General features: G+C 41.3%; 1 long non-coding RNA gene across 1 annotated transcript in view; it reads left to right on the forward strand.

Moving 5' to 3' along the window:
- The window catches only part of LOC309436041, a 249,333-nt gene that overhangs the window by 125,665 nt on the left and 99,663 nt on the right, over nucleotides 1-24,005 (forward strand). Inside the window, exon 3 of the long non-coding RNA XR_014183268.1 lies at nucleotides 4,372-4,487. This is a non-coding gene — a long non-coding RNA (uncharacterized lncRNA). The remainder of the gene's footprint in view (nucleotides 1-4,371; nucleotides 4,488-24,005) is intronic.

Consider the following 24,005-nt stretch of genomic DNA (forward strand, 5'->3'; position numbering starts at 1 on the left):
TGTCTGGTCTCTATTAAGAGAGTAAGCCCTGAAACCTCCCTCCCCCCCCTCAAAAACAAGCTATGGTTGCATGGGATAGGATTGAAAAATGTATAAGCAAATACAAATTACTTTTCTAGGGTCCTGAGGTTCACTTTGCCATTTCTTTGATAATATCCATGGAAGGAATAAAGCTAAACTCTAGGTCATATCAATGTTGTACTGACAAAGTGTGATATGATTTTACTTGTTAAAGTAACTGTCAAAAGATCATTAGTGGCAGTGATAGTTGTGAAAGTAATCCTTCAGGAAACCTTCTGGTTGTGGAGACAGGCATAACTCTTTTTGGAGGAGTGAAGAACATCAGGACTGATTTCTAGAAATATATTTGCACTTCCAGGAAAACCTTATATTCAGTTGATCTTTAACTTACCTATTTCACAGTGATTTTAGATGGTGCTCTGCACCTCATCTTTTTTGTGTGTGTGTGCATGCACATGGGTGTTTCTACAAGAGCTCCGTGTTGCAAAGCAATTGGCATTTACTGACTTTCTGTGTCTGAAGCTGCTTCTTTTGGGCATTTGAACCAATTTCATGCATTTTGTCATGTGAAGACCTCTAGCCAGGCCCCAGACCTTCATGTGTGAGTACTCTGCAGCTCTGGGTGCCCAGGGTGCAAAGGCAGCACCATGTCAAATGTGGTGCTACGGGAGGAGAGTCAGGATGGAGTTCCCCTGGTGCAGGCAATGCCATCTCACCCATGTGGGAAGCCATCCTGTGTGACCCTACTGTGTGTTGCCCACCTGCCACTTGCTGCCTTCTGCTGCAGGTCCAGGGTGGGCAGGATCCTTGCTTGGCTTTGTTCCCATTAAAAGCAAGGGAAAAGGGCAATTTCACCCTTCTGCCTGGCCAATGGTGTGATCGGTGGCCAGGTCTGTTTTGGCAGGGCTGGATCCACCTCCTGCACAAGGTGCACACCTGTCTGTGTACACACAGATAGTCTGTGCAGAACGCTTTGTAGGAAGAGCCTTGGGAGGAAGATATGTGCACCTATGCATTTAAGTAGTCTGATTTATTCTGTTGTGTTTTATTTGATCAGTTTGTCTGTTCCTTTCTTCCCTCATGCTCTCCTGAATGCTGGGAAGATCCTGCTGCCTTTTTTTTTTTTTTTTTGCTATATATTTTTAACAGAAATGTTATGAATGACTTTGGCAGGTATTTGAAAATGAGGATTGGGCTTCTGTGACTATTCTATTTTTTTTTTTTTTTTCCTTATAGATAAAAGTATTAAAAGATACTTACTCTTGGTTGCCTGGATAGTATAGCTTATGCAGAGAAGGGGATTTACTTGTCAGTATCTCAGCCACGTATCTCGGTATAATTATTTAGTTAGTCAGCCGTTTCAGGAAATATAAGCACACGGTTGCATTAAAAAAATAAAGTGAAGTATTCTATCTGGCCATCTTGAATCTTAAATAAAGATGGTATTGTTTTGGATTTGTTAAAAATAACAGAATTTTCTTTTCCTATTTGTAGAGATTATGATAAACCTTATATCAAATAATTCAGAACTAGATACCTGAAACCAAGCAGACTTTTAGACTCAAGTTTCTTAGATAAATGGAAGATACATTGCAATTATCTAATGTATTTTAATTAACTTCTGTGTTTTCTCTGTCTTGTAAGAGTATATAAGGAGATGTAATATGGTTGATTTGTGTGCGCAGGTTTGCTTGCAAGTAAATGAGGCAAATATTGTGGTTTGTAGTTTGCTGTTAGAATTTAGAGCCAATTCAAAAATTCCAGGTACCTTTTGGTTTTAGTTGATCCAAGTTTGAGTATGAATTTTAGTCTGCTCATTAAACAATCTATTTCTATTTTGATGCCCATCCATTTTTATTTTAGTCTTTAGCAACAAAGCATGCATTTCAGGTCGTTCTTCCAGAGTTACGTGAGACTTCTGGCTTTCCTTGTTCATACCAGCTGCTAGCAGATTTTGAGGTGTGTGTGTGTTTGTGTGTTTGAAGAAGCTATCAGAGATACTGGTGACAGCTGGGCTTTGAAATGTTCTTGGCAGTCAGCACAAAGTGCATGGGGAGAGAATCATTATGAACATTTACAGGCCATGCTTATTTCACGTGTGAGTGTTCTTATAATGAGCCCTTCTATTTGAACTGGAGAAGCGAGAGGACTTCCTCGTGGTCCACAAAAAAGTGACCCAGTCCTTAAAGTCAAGGACCTGAGCAACTTTTTTTTTGAGGCCAAGTTTGATCAATCAAATTTAGGTTTCACCTTTTTTGTGGCTGCCAGTGGTGCACAAAGTCATGTGATTCCCCCTCCAGAGGCTACCATGGTTATCTTTCCTTTTTTTGCAGTGTGAGTTGCTAAGGTTGGAAAACATGTGGCTGTATGTTTTGAAAGTGGGACTTTCTGATTATGAAGTTCAGTGATTGTTTCTCCATTACAAGTGGAAAGTGCAGTGCATTCTTCAGCAAGGTAGTTGAATGCAGCATTTTATGGTTAGTCACATACAATCAGATAAGTTCATAGTAGGAAGAGATTTGCATTTGTAGATGCTGTATCTGCTTCAGGTGTAAACTGAACCACCAGAAGTCTGTGAAGGCACAGCTCTCTCAGCCCTGCACAGTTAATTCTGGACATGTTTCCAGCATGTGCAGAGAACATTACAATGTATATGCATCATGACTATCTAAATACTGATTGCAAGTTCCTGAACCGGCTACTTGCATAAACTGCAAACTGCTGGATTGTCATGCCAATGACCTCGGCTGTAAGCCTTACAGCATTGTGTGTGTCGGTGTAAGGTGGGATCTTTCTGATATACCATAGTGGTCAAAATGCGGTATCTGTGCTTTCGAGGGTGTTCCTTAGCATGTGCTACAGAACCTCTCCAGATGAGCCAGTGACTGCTGCCTGCTTTGGCTGTGAGGCCTTAATCCAACACTGTTAATCACCCCTTTTTTATATAAAGGCTTGTATAATGATTTTGTTTGTTTTCACTCTCCAGCTTTTAGTTTGGGTAAGTATTGTACCGTCTAGCTGGCTAAAACTTGAACTTTTCCTAACTTTTATCAACCCCAATGTGTTTTATTCATACTATTAAAAAAAGCAAAGGTGCACTTAATGTTGTTAGATATAACAAAAGTTTATTGCTGACAAAATGTCCTTTCTTTTATCTTTCTCAGGATTTTCAGAATGTTTTGCAGAAATGAGCTTTTATTTGACTTTCTGAGCACTGGAAGAATCTCTAATGCTGTTCAGCATGTTGAATCACTGGATGCCACAAATCTGCCCAGACCTCAATGTCTTTGGTTCACACTGCAGGGTTCAGTGTTACAGATGGGTGCTTTAAAACTTTCTGATTCCACACTGAAATACCTGCTTGTGTAGATTTTCTTTCAGCAGTATACAAGTGGATGCTAAACAGATGTGCACATGCAAACACACATCCACACGCAAATGCACACAGTATAATTTAGAAAATAGATATTTATAATAATGCTATATAAAAATTAAGTATAAATATAGGAATAAGAAATAAATGGTGTGATATATTTTCATGAGATTATATTTGCATGAGTGGTGTGCAAATACAGAGTTTTCTGTACTTAATCTCAGTTATTGTGTTGCATCTTTTATTACGGTTTACTTAGCAAGGCTTGGTCTTACATATTGGCTGTTAAAACTGCAATTACCACCCTGCTGTAGCCCTTGTTTCCAAGGTGGGCAGGAGTTATTGTGTGTGCCTGGGGCAGCAGCACAGGGTGTGCTGTAAGGGGTGCGCTGGAAGGCTGCCCACAGGACTCTGCAGTGTTACAGGGGCATCACCCGCTGCCCAGCACCTTTGTCCTGCGTTTGGAGCCAATTCAATAAAATAAATAAAAGCTACTGAAAGCCAGTGACTGCAGAATGCAGAGGACAAGAAAATACGCTCCTGAGGGCAGATTTGTCTTCCGTTGACACAATTTGGCTTCCTTTTGTAGCATGAAAGTTCAATAAATTTTCTTCCTCAAGGCTGTGTTTTAAGAGCATGTTCCAGGTTGTGTTTCTCCTCAAGGAAGTTTTTAGTAAGGAAGCATCCTGACAGGAATTTTGGGATTCTTCCAGCAACTGAAGAGTTTGTGGTGACTAGCTGGGATTTATTGTAACTGAACAGGAAAAATACTGAAATATAGGACCATGGATTTGTATTGTGTTTTTTGTTGTTTTACAGTCATTTGACCTTGAATTACAGAAAAGCCTTTGACTTGAGTGTCTGCAAGACATAATATAGTATGAACTAATTGTTCTAAACCATTTATTATTATAGTTTTATCAGTGCATTACATAAAGTGACTAAGTGTTCCTGTCCTGTTCTTTGCTTTATTTCAGGCTTGAGTCACAGAGCAGCACGAGGATTTACACTTCTGAAGCATGAATGTGAACAGGATTGAAGGATTTACAAGAAGGATTCTGAATTCCCTTCCTTCCTGCTCCAGAAAAGACAGGTGAGTGTATTATATTATATTTTGTAATTATAATAGGTCAGTCCTTACTTCGGAAGGTCTTCAGTCAAAACAGGAAGATACAATTCAGATGACTGTATGTACAAATGGAAGAAATTCATATACTACAGATAAACTTCTTAATTACAAACACCAGCCTTCAGAGTTTTCCATTCCTGTTCAGTAATAAGAGGGTTTCCATAAAGAGTGGTGTGATGTTTTGATAAGTCATCATGGTCCCCCCTCCTCCCTCCTGATAAAGAACTTCTTGTATTTGGAAGCTTTTCGTCCAGTGTCAAAGAAATCTGAACTGACACAGTGAATTTAGCCTTTCTTGAAGCAGATCTGAGTAAGGCTGCAACCAGAGAAAAGCCCAAAGTGGAACTTAATTAGACCCCTGCATGTATTTGTTAGTGAAACAGAGCGGTCAGCACAGCGCTAGATTGGAAAAGCACAGGGTGTTGTAGCCCCGGCTTTTGGCAGGGGGTTCTCACTTCTGCATCTTATACAGGCGCATGAGGAACGTGGACGTGGTCCTGTGTAGTCACTGATGCTGAGCAGTGCATAACAGGATGAACTTTCAATTGCAGGTATTGCTGACCAAACAGCTCTGGCAGCAAGCTGTGACACCACAAGAAATAGTTAAGAACTGGTAAAAATGAGCTCTAACAATGGCAGAGTAGCAGTAGTATCTTTGTGCTAATTTAAACCTTCTCGTAACTTCATTTATTTAAGCCATGTGCAAGGCTGAAAATGGAAGCTGCACCATCCAGAGCAGCTTGGGATAACCTCCTGAGTCTTCCACTTATGTGCATGGGGGCAGGCAACGCAAAAAAAAAAAAAAGAGATGGATGTGGACAGGACACTTTTTCAGCTTCAGAGGGCCAGAACAGAGATGTTGCCATGCTGCCTACAATCCTGCAGCCCAAGGGAAATGCGTCAGCTGGTGTAGGAAGACGATGACATTATTGTGTCAAAGGTGTCAGGGAAGAAATCTAAGGATTTGCCTGAAGCAGAAATCTTCAGCAGGTGCAAGTGCGTGCTGGAGAGGAAGGAGAGGTACACGGTGAGGTGGAGTAGGCTACAGTGAGGGAGTGTCCTGGGTTTTGGAGTGGGGGAGAAAGGTAGGCAGCAGAGCAGAGTGGGTGTCAGTGGCATCTGGAGCTCAGTGGGGAAAGGAGGGAAACAAATGGGAGTAGTAACTTGTGTGGCTTCTCCAGAACAAAGAGCAGGATGAAAGGACGAAGTAGAGTGAAGTGGGTGGGGATATTTCTGTTGAACCGTGTACACCAAAGATTTTTTTTCCTCCACAGATGTTTCTTGGTGGGCTGTACTTGACAGCAAGTATGAAGGAGTCTCCCTTGCAGTTGCTGAGAGAGAAAAGGTGAAGGCAAAAGTTGGGGAAACAGAAATAAGATCTTTCTGAATAGAAGGAAAGAACAAAAGGGTGAGAAATGTGTAGGAAAATAATGAGAAAATAAATGTTTTGAGAGGGAGTTTTGGAAGGTAATGGGAGAGCAGGGATCTACATCAGGAAGATCACGTTGGTAAGATGCGATTTCCAGGTTTCTCATTTTTGTTCACTAGTGTAATGTGAATGGCAGCGCTTATTTGAGGGAGGAAAAATCAGCTTTCCTTGGCAAGGAAATAAAAAACTTCACCAGATTTACTTGCATGCATTAAAAAATCCTTTAATGTAAGTGTGGGAAAGCAATAGAAACATTTTGATACCGTCTGTATTTTCTGGTTTTTGAAGAGGGGGTTGTGTATGCTCACACAACTCAGTAACCATGAGCCTACAAATCCACACCTGAGTGTCTTGTGGCGCTTTCCAAAAATGTGCTCTGTTTTTGACTCTCCTCCTTATACTGGCTCGTTTAGAAAAAAATACTGTTTTAAAAATTTATTTTGAAGTTCGTCTTAAGGAAGCCTAACTATATGCTGGCCTGCATATTCACTGATGAGAGCAAGATTAAAATGGTTGTGAATGTTTTAAAGATTTGGGCTTTGTGTGAGTAGTTTTTGTCCTGTAGTGGGTAGTTGTCATGTAGTGAGATGTGGCTCCTGCCTGAAACCAGAGCAGGTCTGAAGCTGCCCTAATAGCTCATAAATTAGCATAGTCTTTCAAAACGGTGATCAGCTTGGCAAGGTATAGAGCACTCTGTGCTTCTGTTTATGTTCAGTTTTACCTGGTGCCTGCTTTTCCTTTGGCTGCAACTGTGCTTGCTTGGTTTTGGTATATTGGTTTTATCAGGAGGAGACTGGAGGTGGCAACTATATGCCAAAAAAGTGCTTGTTATCCTGATCCACCCTCATGCAGTTCCTATATGGTGTTATATTGATTTGGAAGTCTCCTATTTTAACAGTTGTTTAAATATGTTGATAATGTTTGCCTCCAACAAGGTATTAAGTTTTCCTGGACATCCCATCTTGTTCCTCTTTCAACTTTGATCTGTCTCAGTAATAGAGCTTCGTGAACACGTCCCCAGGCACCTGGCACCTGGCAGGGATAAGAAGGAGATGCTGATGATCAAGCTGTGGTATGGACAGGGCAGGGATCCCCAGTGCCATGGCATGCCAGAGGGTAGAGCTTGTCCAGCTGTCGCAAACATGACCTTTCGGGGAGCATCAAACTTAGTCTGTATGTGCTACCCAGCTGCCGTCCCCCCTGTAAGGGAGGGTTGGTGCTTGCCAGGCTGACACCAAAGCACCGTGGCTGCCTGTTTGCAGCCTGCCACTGCTGGGACCAAGTATTGGAAACCTCCCGTTATGCCTGGGAGTGTTTTCCATTCCTGGGTATGCTAGATAAGGAGCTTGTCCCTCCACATGGATTGCCTGGCTTTGTTGCTCTGTGCCTGTTTCTAACCCTATACATTAATTATTATTTTTTTCCCAAACGTCTCAAAATATAGGTAGAGCAGGCATTCCATTGTAACTGTAAATATGCTGACCAAGCATCAAATGGAAGAGTATGATGAAGTGATAAATGCTTCAAGCCTCTGTGTTTCAAGCCTCTGGCCTTTTATCTCTGTTCTTTTTTTTTTTTTTTTTTTTTTTTTATGCTTCTCAAACTTAAGTGATTGAAAAGCTTTCCAGATCTGATAACTGCAAAGATTTCAAGTGAAACTTTTGGCTCCTATCCCGGCATGAGATCATACAAAGTGATATTAGCTGAACTTGTAAAAGAGTTTGGAAAGAAAATGAAAACATGTTACTGTTAGTCTCTCTCAGCTATTTTTCAGCTCTGCTGGGCAAATGCTTTCTCATTGGTTAACTTCTGTGTATCATTTTAAAGGTTTCCAAATACACATATCTATGTATATATAAATTTTCTCCACTAATAATGTATTTAATTTATAATCTTTTGATCTTTTATCTTTACTAGCAGGACTCATTGGATATATATATATATATTTTTTTTTTTTTTTAAATAAGGATTTTAAATCTAGCATAGCTGAGAAAAATCACTTTAAGAGAAAGGATGTACTGAAGCCTCATTTCTATTCCAAATGTTCTGAAAACCAAAATAGAGTTGGAGTATCTCTTCTTTAACCTGTCTTTGTGTCTGGTTGCTGTGATAGGCGTCAGTGAAAACAATGGTCTTGTACCTGTGTGCGTACCTAATAGTGTAAAAGTGTATCAACTGCCTGTGTTTTGTGGGTCGCTGGGACAGAAGTAAAATAAGATAAAGAATGCATTAAGGTAGGCCTGTAGATTACTGAACAGGGCTGAACTTCAAGGTTGCAAAACCAAGCAATTGGAGACTAGAAAATTCTACAATTAAAGCTACTCGTTCATCCTCTTGGTAAATATTCTTTTTGATTGCCTTTAATTAGAGGATTACGTACTGCTTATTTTTTTTTTTTCCCCTCCTACAAGGCTTGCATATCATTCAGTGCACAGCATGGCTAATGCTTAATGAGTGGGTAGGTTGTTGATGTTTTGTTTCTCACCATTTCTTGTATAGCCTTATTTACTGCATGGCTGGCAGATGGTGCACTGAATACAGAACTACTCATTTCCTCATGAAGTTTTCAATGACATTAACACCATAAAGAGTTACTTTACTATATATTTTTGAGGAATCCTATTTAGGAGTACAAAATAAGATATGCATGTATATTTAACCAAACTCTGACCCTTGACTGTCAATTTTCTGGATAGAAATAGTTACAGCATGGTTGCCTTGATGGAAGTCTTTAGTGGAGGAACTGGCAGGTTGTACTGTCTCTGACCCCCACTCTTCTTTCTTAAATAGCAGGCAACAGTGGGTCAAAGCCCATGCTGGGGCATGAGGTACCTCCAAAACTAAAGGAATTTGGTACAGATGTAAATATCTATGGTTTCCCTTTACCAGACCAGTGTTTACATCTTCCTGTTGTTGATTGTACATAGGAACATAGGCTTGCCATATTGGAAATCCTCTTTTGTAATCAAAGGTAATGATGCAGTAGATATTTGTCCAGCAAACTTAGAGTACTCATTCAGGAACTCGCTCTCCAGCATTCAGTGCATATTTCAGACTTGATGGGAACAAGCAAAGCTTCAAAACCTACAACAAGCTACAGGAAGAGAACACCCTTCATCTGGTTTTTGTCTTTGAGACTGTAAGCTCTTCAGGCTGGGGACTGTGCCTTCCCATATGTCGATAAAGCATTTCAAGCACTACATTAGTATAAACACCAGTGGATGAGGTCATTATATATCAAACACCATAATTAAATCAGTGCTTTATTCACAGTCTGTGTCTCATTATGGCTGCCTCCTAGGTCACACTGCAGCCTTCAAGATCATGTAAGAACTCGAATGTTATAACAGCCCTCACAGAAACATTTGCTTTGAAGTTAGTGCTATTCACTTAGAAATGAATCTTCAAAAAAACGTACTTTTGTAAAATTTGGTCCCATTTTGAAAAAGCCATGTCAATGGGAAACACTTATTATTGTTTCTTGTCATAAGTTGATATGCATGAATCCCAGTCCACAGCCGCTGATCACATGATTGTGATGGGATTTCTTGATTGATTAGAGGTCTGAAAGCAATTGAGCAGATTATGTATTAGAAAGGACCATGTTTCTTTAAGAATACAAGCTTGAAGTTGTGCATGCCAAATAACCAGACTTTAGGCACTGGCATGAAATTCTGGCAGTTTTAGAATTTAACTGATGCTTAATTTTGCCTGCTACTTTAAAGCAAAATATAGGAAAATATTTTAAGTAAGAACTTCTTTCCCCCTTTCACAGTTCTGGTACCCATACTTTAAATTTCATGTTATATCAGCACCTGTGTGTGTTTTATAGCAATAGATCTTTATGTGTGTTTTACAAGGAAGTAGGCTACCAGTTTTGCCTGAGCAATAAGGTACTTTGAAGTCTGAAGTCATAATTGCAGATATGCACGTAAGCCTCGTGCCTGACCAAGTATGATGCCTTAGGCATGTGTTATTGCTTACCTATGCCATAATTACTGTACACATGTAGCTACAAGAATATGCCCATATGGTTTTCCTACTGTAAACTTTCAGGTGACTTGCTAATCTAGGTCAGTACTCAGAAACAAGGACTGGTCTGAGATCTCAAAAATAACAAAACTGGCATACAAACTTCAGCATTAAAGGTTTCCCAAATGCACTTCAAATCAGGTTACATTCATAGTCTGTCTTGTTTCTTGAATAGCAGCCCAACAGCATACCAAGTTGTGATGTTGTTGCTTGACCTGCTCTCTCCCAGTATTGCTGGCAAGAGAAAAGAGAGAAAGATATTTAGAGTTTATATTCTCTTGGCTTTGCCAGAAACAAGATGATTTTTTTCTTTTACTGGGGGTTTCCTGAATTGATTCACATTAAGTGATGAATTGACTGAGGTTATACATGCTCTTCCTCCCTAATGCTTATCTGAGTGTCACTAGTGCCTTTCCTCAGTACCAGTAGCAATGGCACTGAATGGTAAGTCAATGCCATGTGTATTGGGTTGTGATTTGCTAAATTTGGGCCCAAAAGCAGGAAAGTGGAGACATAGCAAAGGTAACTCCTTGGTGCTCTTCAGGACAAGCAAGCTCCAGAAACGAAACAGAAAAGCAAAGTTGTGCAGCTCACCCAAGCTGCCACATTGAAGGTCAAGAGCATCTGTCATTTGGGGCTGCCTCTGGGACTAATCTGCTCTCCAAAGCACTTCCATGAACGTGCTGCTGCAAAGATGGGAGGTGGGGGATGATGATGAGGAAGGACTTGCTGCGTCCTGTTGGAGGTTGGAGTCAGTTCCTGCTAGGTAGCTCCCCTGCTGGGAAGATCAGCCCTGCTGGCAGGGCAGGAAAGTTGTGGGAGAGCAGGGAAGGCTATTTGTCTCCAGGCTAGAGCAGGAAATCACCTGGCTGCTGCTCAGCTAGTGAAACAGCAGAAAGGAGAAAAGTCTCTTAACCTGCCAGAAGATTGGTGCCTTCATGTGGTTCTGGGGTGCTAGAGAGGAGTCGGCTCTCCCATGCTTGGTCTGCTCTTGGGTACCCTGCTGTTCCTAGCCTTTTCTTGTTTTCCTATTCAATAACAGCACCTCAGCAGTGATTAAAAAAACAGAACATTGGCAAACAACACAAGTATAGGGTGCTCAAAACTAAATTTTCCAGTGTCTTCAAAAGATGACTTTAATTTTACTATGTTGTCTTAGTGGCTTGATTGTTGACTGGTTAAGCACTTGGTAAACCTCCTAATAAAAAGAATAGACAGTTTTGTTCGGTTTACTTTTTTTTTTTTTTTTAAATATATATATATATATATATATATGTATTTTTTATTGTCCCTGTTCATGTTCTGTTATTTTGCTGTGATTCTTTTTTAAAATAGCCAGAGTAAAACTAAAGTGGTAAACCCTAATTTATAGGTGTTAGCAAGAGCTGGCTCACTCTGATAAGGGTCAGCCAGGCTTCACTGGTTCTCTGTTATAATCCACAACCCACTGTGGTTTATCCTTCTTGAATATTACTCTTCTGTTATACTAGCTATCATCTCTGTGCAGATGATAGCTTAATACTTGCAAATGACCTAAATATAACGAACAGCAAGTCAGAAAAACTCTATAAACACATGCCCTGATGAGAAGACAAGGGCAATACTGGCAAACCTGTTTTTCTAAGGACAAGTGTGAACAAGTGTTGGAAGTAAAGAAAGACATTTTTTTTCCTTTGCTAGAGGGGCACAATTCCCATTTCTGTTTGCAGTCATCTGAGGTGTGTTGAGTGGCGGGGCCTGTTTGCTGGTGCACAGCGTACTGTGCCTCCAATACAAAGCAATCTACAGCTTTCAACTAAGAGCCAGCTCGGAGCACAGGCAGAGCAAGCTCAGGTCTGTCTGTACCTGCCCGCATGCAGAGATCCTTAGAAGAAAGCAGACACCCCCATTTTCTCCTTATTACTGCGTTACACCAGAGGCAAATGTTCTAATTAAAATTTGCAGTTAGCGGCGGCTTGTTATAACTGCAGTGAATTTCAGTCCTGTTAAGACTTCCTGGGGGTGGGAGAGAGAGGGGCACAGAGGAGCTGCTTAGCAAAACCAAGGGCTCTGGTGTAATTTGCTATAGCAGCCTGGCCCCCATCTTCCATAGATTTTGTTAAGGCATCAACTATGGCACTTTGTACTAAGTAAATTACTAAATAGCTTAAGAGAAAATGTGGAGGAGCTAAGATCTGTCTTCTATTATAAGAGGCTCTAGTCACATCCTGCTTTCTGCTAGGCTGGTGGGGGGAAAGGTGCTTGACAAGGCTCAAAACAGCCCTGCTGCTGTGTTGTCTTTGCTTAGGTGCATTGCTTCCATCTGAGACAGTGGGAAAAACTGGGAACTTGGATAACAAGAATGGTAAGGTTAAGATATATGCATTTTAATAAAGGTGTTAGAGAATGGTTTTGCATATCTTACAATTAGAGAAATAGAAACTTGGAAAATGAACGGTTTTCTCAACGGGTCCCAGTTGTTACCTTCTCAGTCACAATGTTCATTTACGTTGGCTATCTTGATGACTACTGAAGAACCATGCCAGGTTACTGTCTTCTGCTTGTTTTTATGAGCCAGATGGTTGAAAATGTCTTCCTTCTTACTTGCTATCCTACACTCTGTTGTTTCTATCGCTACCTCTAGACCAAGGAAGAATGCCCATTTCATTTTCTTTCTGCAATGGGAGGACTTGTTTGTATGGGAGCTATCAAAAGAGGTGCAGTCTGGCATGTAGATACCTTTTCCTCTCTCCAAGACTCTGTTTCTAGTGGCAGGCTGGGCAGAAAGCTGCAGGTCTGGATGTGCTCTCTCTGTTGAGCTTCATTTAGCAGTCTGTGTTTGGGGTGGAGGAGCAGAATGGCACTGAGTCGGTGGTGTCGTATTCACATGGAGCCCCTGCTTCCTGTTGCACTGTATTTGACCTGACATAAGCAGCTGACATAACATCACTGTGGGTGTTGCTAGAATTTTCTATTTTTAATATTAAATTTTTGGGAAAAAAAAATTAATAAATGTTTTCATTTTAAAAGGAAAGAGAAAACCCCAAATGATCTTGGCTGGCTCTCCATGCCCTATAGGTATGTCTGGTTATTTATGATGAGCGAGGTGCTGTCCTCCTGTTTACCTCTCTCAAAGGAAGTGTCTGTTGACATAGTCTGCATTTCAGTCATCTTTATTATACAGTGCTCTGGGAAGCCTTTGGGGCAAGCCAAGCCAGCCTTAAAAGCAACTTCTTGGTCACAAAGAGAGACAAGGCTGGCCAGACGTCCACAGTTCATATTTCCTTGTTTGCAGAGATCTGTGCCCCGATAACCTCAGACCCTTGAGCAGTTCAGGTCAGCTTAAGTTGGAATGTTATGAGAAGAATGGTGGACAGGTCTCCCAGTGGCTGCCATACCTGTCTTTGCACTGCAAGCCAGTACGGACCCAGCTGTGCCACTGGTGCTGTTGGGCAGCTGGTCATCGCTGCCCAGCCTTGGGGGGGAGGCTGGGGCTTTCCTGCAGCAGGAGTGCTGGATCACTGTTACCAAACTTGGAGGCAGCTCACAGGCATCCTTCCCTCTGTTCCATGCGTTTTTGGTGCACTCTTTCACTGCAGGGCACTGCTTAGTGTTTTTAACCCCTAGCATGGTTCAAACGTTCACAGGGCTTCATGTGCCATTACCCATGCAAGGCTCATTGGCTGAATGGCATCTGAAGCATCAGACAGTGTGAGTTTGTGTCTGGGCAGCATTTATTAGAGAACTGCTGTCATTAATAACTGGCCTGTCATCAAAGCTGTCTGTTAATGTTTGCGAGAGGAGAGAGTTTTACTTCAGATTGAATTTTGAGCGTCAGGGCTGAACCATTGTGACTAATTGAACCATGGATGATCTGCATGATGTAATGGTAGTGTCTTCTATTATTCCGTGCTCTTGTAAGTGTTCCAAATAGGTTAAGTTAGCTTTGGTTTGCATCAATGTGATATTTTCCTCTAGAGCTCAATGATGAGTTCTAGATAGATGTTCATGAAATGGTGGGGCCCTCACTTACCAGGATGTGCCCTCGAGGCCTCTTTCTCTGGATCTGCACAGCTGCCTGGCACCTCTGACAAGCTAAACCCATCCATCTTTTGAAACAGGAATGACTTTATAGTGTGCTAATAGAGAGAGAGTTATAAACCTTCCCCTCAAGATGTCTGCAGTCCCAGCACTGAGCTTTATTTTATCTTCAATAGTTTATGCTTTAAAACAGCGTCAATCTTTATCAGAAATTGTTACCCAAGAAAGCTACAGGTGGTTAAGAAATAGGGTATGAGTGATATGATTGTCAAGTGTAAGGCACTTCTTGTGGGGCACGGGGAGTTTGTCTAACAGCTAAGTATTAAAATATCAATTAAAATAATTTGCAGAATCATGCAGTAATGATGAAAGCAGCTTGTGCCTTCATTGTAGCCAAAGATTTCAAGGACCAAATTCACTACAAATATAAACATTGGTGCAAATTATATGTTAGAGCCCAGTTGTTCCCCTGCAGGCTATAAATAACTCCTATTTTAAGTCACTGGGTGTTATTTGTCTCCTGTGGGGGAGACTGTAGTCTGTGGTATAGCTGACCAGAAAATGGTTGTTAGGGATAAAATGGTGTAATTTGCATTGATTTATTATTCATTGGCTGTACAGATCAAGTGCAGCTTACCCAGCGAGAGGGATTGACACCGAATTCTTTTGTTGCTTAAACAAATATCCCTGCCGAGTATGACTGAGAGATGCTATTGTAAGAGTGGAGTTTATCACACCTTTACAACTCTCTAAAATCTGAATTGGACTTTAGTAACACTTGACTCCAAACTTGAGTTTTGCTCTGTCTTGTAAATGAGGGTTAAGTTTAGAAATAGATGTATTTAAAGAAAAATAAAAGATAATTCCTTGAATTTGTCTAAATTCCCTGCATCTGATAACATGCATATCCTCCTCTAGAAGCTCTAGTGCTTGTGTCTGTCATCCTGCATACAAAAACAATAGGTCTTTATTGGCTACAGAAATGATGAATTTGTGTTTAGTGTGGGCAAAATAAAGTTAAACATAGACCAAGTTTGTTCTTGTAATATTTTCTTCTGAAAGTATTGACTTTAGAGCTTCCAGGTATTATGAGATATATTATGATTGACGTGAGCATCAGGGTCTACTTTGGTGTTCCTCTGAAAACTGTAGCTCTTGCAAGAAAATAGCTGATAAAGACTGCTTGTTGGGTTCATCTTCTCTTGCTCCTGACCTTTTAAGTCAGCTTTCTGTTTCTGGTGGTTGTGAAAGAAAATCTGGAAATATGAACCAAATGCTTCTTCAAACTCAAAAATGAGAAAGCAAAATAAAAAGGAAGAATATATCTTTTAAAGTGTTATTTTTAAGTCAGTCTTCAGGGAGTGTGTTTTATGTTCAGATTAGTTATTTTTAAGTGTGCGTGGCCACTGCTACAGGTGTTGAACCATCCCATCCCTTCCTGGGCTATTAGCAGCACTGGTAAGTGGGCAATTGGTGCCTTACAGATGATGGCACTACTCACTGCGAGCACAGGTAGCAAACTTAACCCTTTGACGGTGCAGCCACACTGACCACTCTTCAGCTGCCTGTCTTCTCCCATGGTCCTTGAGGGGCCATGCAGAGGGACCTGGACAAGCTCAAGAAGTGGGCCCATGCAAACATTATGAGGCTTAACAAGGCCAAATGCAAGGTCCTGCACCTGAGTTGGGGCAAGCTCAGCTATCGACACAGGCTGGGGGATGAAGGGATTGAGAGCAGTCCTGCTGAGAAGGACTTGAGGATGCTCATGGGTGAAATACTGGACATGAGTCGGCAATGTGTGCTCGCAGCCCAGATGGCCAATCCTATCTTGGGTTGCATTAAACGGAGAGTGGCCAGCAGGTTGAGGGAGGTAATTCCCCCCTTCTACTCTGCTCTGGTGAGACCCCACCTGGAGTACTGCATCCAGTTCTGGTGTCTTCAGTACAGGAAAGACATGGACCCATGGAGAGGGTCCAGAGAAGGCCACAAAAATGATCAGAGGGCTGGAACACCTTTGCTATGAGGACAGGCTGATAGAGTTGGGGTTGCTCAGCCTGGAGAAGAGAAGACTCTGGGAAGACCTTATTGCAGCCTTTCAGTACTTAAAAGGGGCCTATAAGAAAGATGGGGACAGACTTTTTAGCAGGGCCTGTTGTGATAGGACAAGGGGTAATGGTTTTAAACTAAAGAAGGGGAGATTCAGGCTAGACATGAGGATGACATTTTTTGCACTAAAGATGGCAAAACACTGGCACAGGTTGCCCAGAGAGGTGGTAGATGCCCCATCCCTGGAGACACGCAAGGCCAGGCTGGACGGGGCTCTGAGCAATGTGATCCAGTTGAAGATGTCCCTGCTCATTGCAAGGGATTGGACTAGAGGAACCTTGAAGGTCCCTTCCAACCCAAACTACTCTATGATTCCATGTAGTCATACCAGCTGGGTCTGCGGGAGCCTCCTCGTGGAAACACAGCTGGGGGGCTCCAGGCTGGTGTGTGCTGGGTGGGCTCTCAGCCCTGGGGTGTGAGGGGGCCTGATGGCAGTGGACTCCTGAGACCCTCGCAGCCCCTTGTGACCCTGCTGACCTGCACTGTGTTTCACAGACTGTTCTGAAGTTCCGCTGTGACTTTGGCTGCAAAAAAAATTGGTGGTTACACAGTAGGAAGAACAATTCTGGAGAAAATCCTTGAAGGCTTTCTGGTTATTAGTTTTGTTTCGTACATAGACTTTGCATCAACCTCCCTCACTGAGTCACCACCTACAATTTGCCTTTGAATAAATGCTTCGTGTTCTGCCATGGGCCGTCTTTGTTCATAGCCTGGAATGAACTTGTGGAAAGGAGTACTGTAACTATAAAATGATCTTTTTGGGCTAATTTTTCTGGAAAAATCTGAGCAAAATAGTAATCTTGGAACTTAATTCTTCTCCTAAAAGGAACATGTCCTATCCATTTAAAGCTGAACCATTTTGTAGCATATTCCTTCACATTTTTGTTAAAGGTTAACAAAATTGTTTAGACAGCTCTAGTGGCTGCACATCAGTCTGCTATAACCAGCTGATTAATGTGATTGATTTCTGCAGCAAATTTCTGTAATCACTTCTTATTTACAAACTGGGATGGTTTTGTTTAAAGCAGCTAGGCTGAGTGTTCATCCATCTTAAAAATTTGTTCCTTGACTGAAGTAAGTTTAGGAAACAAAAGTCTAATGAACCTCTGTGACAAATAGTGCCTAAAAAAGAAGTCATAAGCAAAGTCTCTAGTAGTGTTAATCCTTCTTGTAATCTGCTACAGATGAATTAAAAAAAAAAAAATTCAAAGCAAAGACAAAGGAAATCATAGTGAGTGTAGGCAAATAAGAGAGAAACCAGTACTCCAAAGCCTGCAAAGAAGTGTGCGGGAAGCCAGGAGACTGTGGATTTCCATTATCCAGGCTATTGACTGACAGTTGGTGATCTGAAATAATCTACAGTTTTTGGGGGGGGAACTTATTTACACCTAGTAGACTTACTCTACTGGGAAATTCAGAGGTTGCCTCTTTAGAAATAAGATAAAATTATCTAGTCTGTCTTCAAGTAGAGTTAGGCACTGAGCCGATGTCTCTGCTGTGATGCATCATGATTTGTTACAGAGTGCAAGTGCTGAATCCTTCTGTGTGTTTATTCTGTTGGTAAATATAATTCTAACCAGCATTACACAAACTGTTTCCAATGGTAAATATAACAAATATTTAGCAACTGTGTCCCTATAGGGAACTCAACTGGACAGATGTCCACAGGTATTGGGATGCAGGAATAGAAGCAAAGTCAGTGCACTTTACAGACAAATCAGTATAATTATGTTGAACTGTAGCATGGCAGAAAGTGAATCTCCAAGGAGGTTTCAAATGGTCAGATCTTTTATGTAGGATGTCAGCAAAAGTTGTGGCATGCTACACAAGGTTTACGGGGAAAAAATTCACGTAAGTAGATACATGAATATTTCATTCAATATTTAAGGACCACTGAGAATCTATTAGTCATCTTCAGCAGTCACCATTCTTTCTATTTTTAAAGCAGGCATATTTTCCCTACACTTTAATGACTCTTCTGTTTCCATCTAACACTCTGTATGCTTGGCAGTATATTCTACACATGGTTTTCAGAGTAGGAATCATTCTGCAGGTTTCCCTTTACCTTCTGTCTGTACCTTCTATTCTGATGACTCGGATACATTTGTCCTTGAGTCCTGTCTGAGGAAAATATGTGCTGTTTCCGAGTGGTGGTCTCATGGTTTGTTCTACACTTACATTGCAGATCAGAATTCTGTCCAATATCACCTTGAGTTTGACTTTTCTTTTAGCTTCTCTTGCAAAAATTTATCTAACGTTTTCACATACTTGTGGGTTTCTGAAGAAAAGGCATTTCTCATCCACATGTACTGTTAAGCCTCCTGCCCAGTCTCTCATCACCTTATGATTCTTGCTCTCTGCCATGTTACTTTTTCTAGCTTTGGCATGTGATCTCTTGTCCTGTTAATATCCTTTTAGACTGCTCCTATAGAAAGTCTTCCAATCTTACCACCTGTAACTTTATCCTCTAGAGTTAACTTTATCTTCTAAAGTTATCCTTTACTTTCCACTCCCTAAACAGAAATCAACTTTATTTTAAAAACATCAAGCAGTCTACCTTTATTCAATCTATAATTTTTGGAGACTGACTCACTCTCCAACAGCCCATGATGCCTCCGTCACTTACTTGCTAGATTTTAAATTGGCACTTTATGCAGAACTCTTCCTAGGCCTACTTTTGCCCTGATTTCTGCAGAAAATTTGGACGCCGGTGATGAGAATTTATCCAGTCCCTAGAGAGGGCCTATAAGTGAGGTGGGTAGATGGGAGGAAAGCTTAGACTGTGTTTCTACTGGGATCAATTCAAGAGAAGAGAATATTTCTTAAGGGATGGTCTAACATCGTTGTTTCAGGTCTTTGATTCAGAGTCTGTTACAACAGTTGAATATGTCAATAAATGATGGGAAAGGTCTGAAGATGCTCATACAATATTCATGCTTGGCTTTAGTGTGCTGGATGTGAAAAAGGGAGAATATACAATAATGGATAATGGAAGGACAGCAAGAAAAAATGAAGTTATAGAAGTGATAGGGACATCAGTTGGATCAACAGCTAATAAAAGCTTTGTTCCTAGCCTGGCTAGCCGATTGTTTATCGTCAGTTAGAAACAAAGAAAAGGTTTGTACTTAAATATATCAGGTTTGTACCTAAATACCAAGTTAATAAGACAGAGGAATCTAAAATACCTGTGAAGGCAAATTTAGAGGACAATACATGCATAGCAGAATAATAATCTTGCTGGAAAAGTAGTATTTAACTGCCATGTTCAGGAAAAACAGAGAATGTAGTAGCCAGTCCGTGAGTATTAACAGCCTGTCCATGAGTATTAACAGTGTGAAAGATCATTTTAAAAACAAAAAACCCCAAACAAACCACAAAACACACAACCCCAAAACACAAAAAAATACACAATGGAGAAAGTACATACTAAATAAAAGAGTATCTCTTCTCATTTTAGCTGCTAATGATGAGACCACAGAAGAGCTAGACATGTGAAGTAACTTCAGATCAAGTGATCAGGAATTGATTTAATTAAAATGAAGGGAGAATTAAAAGGATGTCCTTAATTAAAAATTGTCTTTGAAAGATAGCAAACTTGAGTTTGTCAAACTGCTAGCAAAGCAAGTCAGCTGCACTGAAGAGCTCAGGGATCTGAATAGTGTAGAAATCGGGAGTTTTTGCAAGTACTCCAACAATCTGGATTTTGTGTCCCAAGGAATTAGAAGAACTTATTAGGAAAGGGCGAAAGTTAGAGTTGCCAGAGTTCAGGCTGAATGGAAGCTAGCAGGTAATGCTTAGACACATAGAAAAAGGACATTGAGCCATGTAAATAACTTTCAAACAGCAGGAGGGCTACTATGTAATGATGCTGCTTGTGCAGGGATTAATCATAATTTAGATGTGCCCTCAGTGTGAAAAAAACCAACCCCACTGCACATGACCCCAAAGAAACCCTAGTAGTGATCATCAGGAGAGAAAAATCTGAATGTGATAGAAACAAAGCTTGAATATCATGGTGCTAGTTAATTGTGTAGAAACAGCTAACCTTTATAACCGTTCACTCAGAAACCAAATGTATGACTGCAAGCATTTTTAAGAAATCCTTCAACACCCACTGTCCACCTCTGGGCTCTATGCTTTGTGCTTAATTGTGTCAGCTCTCTGGAATGGGAGTAGTTTTGAGCTGTCACACTGCTTCGTGTTGTTTCTTGAGAATCACTGATAGTTCAGGAAGGTTCAAAGGATACAAATCTTAGAAAAAGGTTAAAGGGAGTATGAGAACAACTTTGTGTGATGTCATCTTAGGAAATTACTGGAAGTGTTAATTTGGGGGCTTTCTGACTGAACAGAGAAGGGAAGATGAGTTAGAAGTTGTACCTTTTATGCCCTGGCAGGCATAAAATGCCTTTTATGCCCTGGCAGACAGTGGTATTTTTGGGACACTCAAAGGGAGAATTTTGTCATGCTAGTCAGGACAAAGTATGGAGTGAGAGATTTAAGCTACTGAGAAAGAGGTTGAAAAGGGAGTGGGTGGACTTGATATTCAGAAGGATGGAAAGAAATGTCACAGGTGACTTTGAATTTACTGTTGTGAGCATTGAAATCCCAGTGTTGGCATCAGTTGTACGGAGAGGAGGAAGTTTTGCAGAGAAGACAAGTATTAGGGTAAGTTATGTTGGTGAAAAAACCTAAAACTTGGAAGTCTGAGGCATAAAATGAGGCACGTGTATAAGCACAAAGAGATAGCTTAGAAGGGGAAAAGGTGTTCAACAACATGATTTCATGAGCTGCTTGATCTGACCTAAGGCTCTGGCCTGTACCCCTCTCCTGTCATTCCATGTGTCTCTGTCATCACCCTCCTGTCAGGTAATTTCAGACTGCTTTGGCAATCTTGAAAAGGCATCTGAACCATCAGTGCAGAGGTGAGTGCTAAAGTCATGAGCTAAAGAGATCACCCAAATGTGTTGAACTGAGAAGAAGACTTTGCCAGTGGCAGACCTCTCAGAAGTGCCCCTTGATACGGTGGGCTGCCCAGAAAATAAGACAATCGTTGACAGGTAAAGTAGTGACTGACTTGGAACATCAGGGAGGACAAGATGTCAGAGCAAGGATGACTATCAAAAGAACCAGAAGGGCTGAGCAGAAGGGGGATAGAAGAAAGTCTGTGAGATTTGCCTGGGACGAGATCGTGAATGACATGGGTGAAAGCAGCTTCATTCAAAGGGAAACAGCATAAACTGGACTGGAGACCATCCAGCACAGAGGTGGATCAGAGAAAGAGAGTGCCTTGGCTTCAGCCTGCGTTCGCAACAAGCTTATAGATAATAGAAAAGAGGAAAGGAATGACTGCTGAAATAGGTACGGCTGTCATCTTGTGGATAGTGGAATGAGGGGGCAGAGTGAGAAGACAGAGGGAATAACTTGGGTGAGACAGAAATATGCCATTGAAGACAAATGGAAGAGATTAAAGAATTTCAGATGAAGAAAGGTAAATGACCTACAGGCTCTGTAAGGCGAAGCATTAACAAACTGTGGTGTTTGGGTTGCAAAAAAACCAAGCAACTTCATGCTTAATGAAAAATAAATCAGCCAAATCAACTTTTTCTTCAGTTGGTTGTAACTGATTTGAAGCAGCAGCACGCTGCTGCTTTCCTTTTCCTCTTTCCACCCCCACAGCTGAGGCAGACAGCGGGGCACAGTGCCGACATGTGCCGGTGGTAAAGGTGGCTGCTGTGGAGTTTGCTTGGCTCTGGAAGGAGAGCAACATGTCCAGACTTCAGGGGCTGCACAGCCTAAGTGTCTGGCTCTGGTCCAGCTGCTGATTGACCCAATAAACTCTAATGAATCTGGATTCCTACAGTCTGATTTGCTTCCTCTCCCCGTTATGTGCCTTTTTCAGTCCATGAAGAGCTGAAACCTGAGTGCTGGCTTTGACAAAGGGAGTGAGAGAGGGGGGAAGGAGGGGAAGAAAAGGCAGATAACAGCCGAATGTAATCAGTGTTTTATTACCATCCTCAGGAAGTGGGAATGTTGTTTTTTTTTTTTTTTTTAAAAAAAGTAGTAGGTTGGAGCAAGGGAAGTTAATTATGGTGAGGTTATTTTACAGGAAATTACAAAATACAAACAGACAGAAGAAACACATTTTAAAACAGGGTAGGAAATCTCAAGTTACTTCACTGTGTATATTCAAAACCCCCAAAGCAAAGACTCAAAATAGTAGTTTAAACAAAAGCTATCTTATCTGATAAAGGCATTTCAAGCACAAAAGGAAATTTATATATTGGGTTGACAGTCTTAAAATAAACTGATTGTCTTGATAACACCATAGATTTAATTGTGGGAAAAAATTGAGTTCATTTATATGACCTGCAGATAGAGTAAATTCCCATGTAAATTCATTACTTTTCTTTCTTCGTACATTTTTTGTCTCCTAAGCAGTGTTTATCAGTATTTTCCAGAAATTGTAAAGGTAGATTTGTGCATGTAGGACAAGACTGATAAATATGTGCATATTTTAAAGACTTTCGTGCGGACCAGATACAATTCATTTCCTATTCTACTCTGTGGAAGCATATTAATGGTACTGCAGCAAGTACCATTCAGATTCAGAAAGATTTTGGCAGAAATACATTGGTTTAGGATGAGGGTAGAATTTCCAGTACTAGTGATCAGAATTAGGATTTTATTCATTTTACTATTAGTATACTTGTGATATGCTCTTGAATACTTGGTGTGTCTTTTCACTTTCTCTGGGAAAAGAAAACCGTTCTGTTACTGCATCAGCTTTTTATTGAGTATGTAAAGCATTTACGTGCCCGAGGAGAGCAGAACTCACTTGCTAGCACGGTTCTCTTGTAGCCCTGCTGTACGTACCAAACCTGCAAAGAAAAGCAAAAAGGAACTTTCTTGTACCTGGACTGGCAGAGGTGCCTGAGGACTGGAGGAAAGTAAATGTTACTCCAGTCTTCAAAAAGGACAAGAAGGAGGACCCAGGTAACTATAGACTGGTCAGCCTCACCTCCATCCCTGGGAAGGTGATGGAACAACTTATTCTTGGTGCCATCTCAAGGCATCTCAAGAGGGTCATTAAGGGCAGTCAACATGGCTTCACCAATGGGAAGTCATGCTTGACCAGCCTCATAGCCTTTTATGAGGATACAACCAGGTGCATAGATGATGGCAAAGCAGTGGATGTGGTCTATCTTGATTTCAGTAAAGTATTTGACACAGTCTCCCACAGCATCCTTGCTGATAAACTGAGGAATTGTGGACAGGACGATCGGGTAGTGATGTGGACTGGGAACTGGCCGAAGTAAAGAAGCCAGAGAGTTGTGGTCAATGGGGCAGAGTCTAGCTGGAGGCCTGTATCTAGTGGAGTTCCTCAAGGGTCAGTACTGGGACCAGTACTATTCAATGTATTAATCAGCAACTTGGATGAGGGAATAGAGTGCACTGTCAGCAAGTTTGCTGATGACACCAAACTGAGAGGAGTGGCTGACATGCCAGAAGCCTGTGCTGCCATCCAGCGAGACCTGGACAGACTGGAGAGTTGGGCAGGGAAAAAAATTAATGAAATATAACAAGGGAAAGTGTAGAGTCTTACACTTGGGCAAGAACAACCCCAGGTTCCAGTATAGGTTGGGGAACAACTTATTAGAGAGCAGTGTAGGGGAGAGGGACCTGGGGTCCTGGTGGACAGCAGGATGACCATGAGCCAGCACTGGGCCCTTGTGGCCAGGAAGGCCAATGGCATCCTGGGATGTGTTAGAAGGGGGGTGGTTAGTAGGTCGAGAGAGGTTCTCCTCCCCCTCTACTCTGCCCTGGTGAGACCACATCTGGAATATTGTGTCCAGTTCTGGGCCCCTCAGTTCAAGAAGGACAGGGAACTGCTGGAG

The sequence above is a fragment of the Streptopelia decaocto genome (genome assembly GCF_964273445.1).
Source record: "Streptopelia decaocto genome assembly, chromosome: 2".
NCBI classification, from domain to species: Eukaryota; Metazoa; Chordata; class Aves; order Columbiformes; family Columbidae; genus Streptopelia; species Streptopelia decaocto.